The following is a 6,000-nucleotide window of genomic DNA, read 5'->3' on the forward strand; positions in this document are numbered from 1 at the left end:
ACTTTTTTTCGTCCAAAAAAATCCCGAAAAGTCATACTATAGTCTGACATTTTTTCATTCCCATGAATTTATAGTCAAATAATACTGAAAAAAAAGCCTGTTGTATAATGTCACAGGCACAGCTGTACAGTGGTTAATGATGCAGCTTCCCAGTCAGAAGGTCATGGGTTCAACTCCAATTAGGAGCAGTGTATCAATTCTTCAAAAAAAGGTATACATGACAATTTTTTTTTTTTTTGGGCCAAAATTTTTTTAAATGCTTAAGACTACAGTATGTCGTCTAAAATATGAAGAGAAAGTCATACCATAGTATATCATTCAAAACGTCATGCTATAGTATGTCATTTCTTTCGTCCAAAAAATCCCGAAAAAGTCATACTATAGTCTGACATTTTTTCATTCCCATGAATTTATAGTCATGCTAAGGCATATCGCCAAATAAAACAAAAACAAAACACTATTGTATGCGGTCGCAGGTCGAGTGGTTAATGATTCAGCCTCCCATTAAGAAGGTCACGGGTTCAATTCCAGCATACTATGAAAAAAAAATGGTATACTATAGTATGACTTTTTTTCGTCCAAAAAAATCCCGAAAAGTCATACTATAGTCTGACATTTTTTCATTCCCATGAATTTATAGTCATGCTAAGGCATATCGTCAAATAAAACAAAAACAAAAAACTATTGTATGCTGTCGCAGGTCGAGTGGTTAATGATTCAGCCTCCCATTAAGAAGGTCACGGGTTCAATTCCAGCATACTATGAAAAAAAATGGCATACTATAGTATGACTTTCTCTTCATATTTTAGACGACATACTTCGCATGACATTTTTATGACATTTTGGAGAACATACTATATATATACATATATATATAAACATATACATATATATAAATATATATATATAGTATGTTCTCCAAAATGTCATGCGAAGTATGTCGTCTAAAATATGAAGAGAAAGTCATACTATAGTATGGGTTTTTTTCGGCCAAATTTTTTTTAAATGCTTAAGTCTAAAATATGAAGAGAAAGTTAAATCATAGTATATCGTTCAAAACGTCACGCTATAGTATGACTTTTTTTCGTCCAAAAAATCCCGAAAAGTCATACTATAGTCTGACATTTTTTCATTCCCATGAATTTATAGTCAAATAATACTGAAAAAAAAGCCTGTTGTATAATGTCACAGGCACAGCTGTACAGTGGTTAATGATGCAGCTTCCCAGTCAGAAGGTCATGGGTTCAACTCCAATTAGGAGCAGTGTATCAATTCTTCAAAAAAAGGTATACATGACAATTTTTTTTTTTGGCCAAAATTTTTTTAAATGCTTAAGACTACAGTATGTCGTCTAAAATATGAAGAGAAAGTCATACCATAGTATGTCATTCAAAATGTCATGCTATAGTATGTCATTTCTTTCGTCCAAAAAAATCCCGAAAAAGTCATACTATAGTCTGACATTTTTTCATTCCCATGAATTTATAGTCATGCTAAGGCATATCGCCAAATAAAACAAAAACAAAACACTATTGTATGCGGTCGCAGGTCGAGTGGTTAATGATTCAGCCTCCCATTAAGAAGGTCACGGGTTCAATTCCAGCATACTATGAAAAAAAATGGCATACTATAGTATGAAGTTTTGAACGACATACTATAGTATGACTTTCTCTTCATATTTTAGACGACATACTTCGCATGACATTTTTATGACATTTTGGAGAACATATATATATTTATATATATATTTATATATTTATGTATATATATTTATATATATATATATATATATACATGACATTTTTATGACATTTTGGAGAACATACTATATATACATATATATATATATATATATATATATATATATATATATATATATATATATGTAAATATAGTATATGTATATGTATATATAGTATGTTCTCCAAAATGTCATAAAAATGTCATGCGAAGTATGGCGTCTAAAATATGAAGAGAAAGTCATACTATAGTATGGTTTTTTTTCGGCAAAATTTGTTTTAAATGCTTAAGTCTAAAATATGAAGAGAAAGTTAAACCATAGTATATCGTTCAAAACGTCATGCTATAGTATGACTTTTTTTCGTCCAAAAAAATCCCGAAACATTTTTTCATTCCCATGAATTTATAGTCATGCTAAGGCATACCGTCAAATAATACTGAAAAAAAAAAAGCCTGTTGCATACTCTCACAGGCACAGTGGTTAATGATGCAGCATCCCGTTAAGAAGGTCACAGGTTCAATTCCAGCTGGAGGTATGTGTTCATCCTGAAAATTACATAAGTGGATAATATGTTGTCGAAAATATGAAGAAAATGTCATACTAGAGCGTGACTATTTTTTCACCCAAAATATAAAAAAACAAAAAAACTTGTACTATGGCATGTCGTTAAATAAAACAATAAAAAAAACTATTAATTTTCTAACTTTCTCTTCATATTTTAGACGACATACTGTAGTCTTAAGCATTTAAAAAAAATTTGGCCAAAATTTTTTTTGACATGTATGACTTTTTGAAGAATTGATACACTGCTTCTAATTGGAGTTGAACCCATGACCTTCTGACTGGGAGGCAGCAGCACTAACCACTGTACTGCATGTCATTCAAAATGTCATGCTATAGTATGACTTTTTTCGTCCAAAAAAAATCCCAAAAAAGTCATACTATAGTCTGACATTTTTTCATTCCCATGAATTTATAGTCATTCTAAGGCATATCGCCAAATAAAACAAAAACAAAAAACTATTGTATGCGGTCGCAGGTAGAGTGGTTAATGATTCAGCCTCCCATTAAGAAGGTCACGGGTTCAATTCCAGCATACTATGAAAAAAAAATGGTATACTATAGTATGACTTTTTTTCGTCCAAAAAATCCCGAAAAGTCATACTATAGTCTGACATTTTTTCATTCCCATGAATTTATAGTCATGCTAAGGCATATCGTCAAATAAAACAAAAACAAAAAACTATTGTATGCTGTCGCAGGTCGAGTGGTTAATGATTCAGCCTCCCATTAAGAAGGTCACGGGTTCAATTCCAGCGTACTATGAAAAAAAATGGCATACTATAGTATGACTTTCTCTTCATATTTTAGACGACATACTTCGCATGACATTTTTATGACATTTTGGAGAACATACTATATATATACATATATATATAAACATATACATATATATAAATATATATATATAGTATGTTCTCCAAAATGTCATGCGAAGTATGTCGTCTAAAATATGAAGAGAAAGTCATACTATAGTATGGGTTTTTTTCGGCAAAATTTGTTTTAAATGCTTAAGTCCAAAATATGAAGAGAAAGTTAAACCATAGTATATCGTTCAAAACGTCATGCTATAGTATGACTTTTTTTCGTCCAAAAAAATCCCGAAACATTTTTTCATTCCCATGAATTTATAGTCATGCTAAGGCATACCGTCAAATAATACAAAAAAAAAAAGCCTGTTGCATACTCTCACAGGCACAGTGGTTAATGATGCAGCATCCCGTTAAGAAGGTCACAGGTTCAATTCCAGCTGGAGGTATGTGTTCATCCTAAAATTACATAAGTGGATAATATGTTGTCGAAAATATGAAGAAAATGTCATACTAGAGCGTGACTATTTTTTCACCCAAAATATAAAAAAACAAAAAAACTTGTACTATGGCATGTCGTTAAATAAAACAATAAAAAAAACTATTAATTTTCTAACTTTCTCTTCATATTTTAGACGACATACTGTAGTCTTAAGCATTTAAAAAAAATTTGGCCAATTTTTTTTTTGACATGTATGACTTTTTGAAGAATTGATACACTGCTTCTAATTGGAGTTGAACCCATGACCTTCTGACTGGGAGGCAGCAGCACTAACCACTGTACTGCATGTCATTCAAAATGTCATGCTATAGTATGATTTCGTCCAAAAAAATCCCAAAAAAGTCATACTATAGTCTGACATTTTTTCATTCCCATGAATTTATAGTCATTCTAAGGCATATCGCCAAATAAAACAAAAACAAAAAACTATTGTATGCGGTCGCAGGTAGAGTGGTTAATGATTCAGCCTCCCATTAAGAAGGTCACGGGTTCAATTCCAGCATACTATGAAAAAAAAATGGTATACTATAGTATGACTTTTTTCGTCCAAAAAAAATCCCGAAAAGTCATACTATAGTCTGACATTTTTTCATTCCCATGAATTTATAGTCATGCTAAGGCATATCGTCAAATAAAACAAAAACAAAAAACTATTGTATGCTGTCGCAGGTCGAGTGGTTAATGATTCAGCCTCCCATTAAGAAGGTCACGGGTTCAATTCCAGCATACTATGAAAAAAAATGGCATACTATAGTATGACTTTCTCTTCATATTTTAGACGACATACTTCGCATGACATTTTTATGACATTTTGGAGAACATACTATATATATACATATATATATAAACATATACATATATATAAATATATATATATAGTATGTTCTCAAATGTCATAAAAATGTCATGCGAAGTATGTCGTCTAAAATATGAAGAGAAAGTCATACTATAGTATGGGTTTTTTTTTTCGACCATAAATGCTGGAATTTTTTAAATGCTTAAGTCTAAAATATGAGAGATAAGTTAAATCATAGTATATGGGAATGAAAAAATGTCACGCTATAGTATGACTTTTTTTTTTAAAAAAAAAAAAATCCTGGAAAAAGTCATACTATAGTCTGACATTTTTCGACCGCATCCCAGTTTTTGTTTTTGAATTTATAGTCAAATAATACTGAAAAAAAAAAGCCTGTTGTATAATGTCACAGGCACAGCTGAATGACATGGTTAATGATGCAGCTTCCCAGTCAGAAGGTCATGGGTTCAACTCCAATTAGGAGCAGTGTATCAATTCTTCCCAATTTTTTTTTTTTTTTTGGCCAAAATTTTTAAATGCTTAAGACTACAGTATGTCGTCTAAAATATGAAGAGAAAGTCATACCATAGTATGTCATTCTAAAAATGTCATGCTATAGTATGTCATTTTTTATTTCGTCCAAAAAATCCCGAAAAAAAGTCATACTATAGTCTGACATTTTTTCATTCCCATGAATTTATAGTCATGCTAAGGCATATCGCCAAATAAAACAAAAACAAAAAACTATTGTATGCGGTCGCAGGTCGAGTGGTTAATGATTCAGCCTCCCATTAAGAAGGTCACGGGTTCAATTCCAGCATACTATGAAAAAAAATGGCATACTATAGTATGAAGTTTTGAACGACATACTATAGTATGACAGGTTTTCTCTTCATATTTTAGACGACATACTTCGCATGACATTTTTATGACATTTTGGAGAACATATATATATTTATATATATATTTATATATATATGTATATATATATATATATATATATATATATATACATGACATTTTTATATATTTTGGATATACATATATATATATATATATATATATATATATATATATAAATATATATATATATATATATGTATATATATGTATATATATATATGTATATGTATATATAGTATGTTCTCCAAAATGTCATAAAAATGTCATGCGAAGTATGGCGTCTAAAATATGAAGAGAAAGTCATACTATAGTATATTTTTTTCGGCAAAATTTGTTTTAAATGCTTAAGTCTAAAATATGAAGAGAAAGTTAAACCATAGTATATCGTTCAAAACGTCATGCTATAGTATGACTTTTTTTCGTCCAAAAAAAATCCCGAAACATTTTTTCATTCCCATGAATTTATAGTCATGCTAAGGCATACCGTCAAATAATACTGAAAAAAAAAAGCCTGTTGCATACTCTCACAGGCACAGTGGTTAATGATGCAGCATCCCGTTAAGAAGGTCACAGGTTCAATTCCAGCTGGAGGTATGTGTTCATCCTGAAAATTACATAAGTGGATAATATGTTGTCGAAAATATGAAGAAAATGTCATACTAGAGCGTGACTATTTTTTCACCCAAAA

This window comes from Brachyistius frenatus, unplaced genomic scaffold (assembly GCF_029030835.1).
Source record: "Brachyistius frenatus isolate BFR_SWC_R1_liver_20210118 unplaced genomic scaffold, ASM2903083v1 Contig_5, whole genome shotgun sequence".
Lineage (NCBI taxonomy): Eukaryota > Metazoa > Chordata > Actinopteri > Embiotocidae > Brachyistius > Brachyistius frenatus.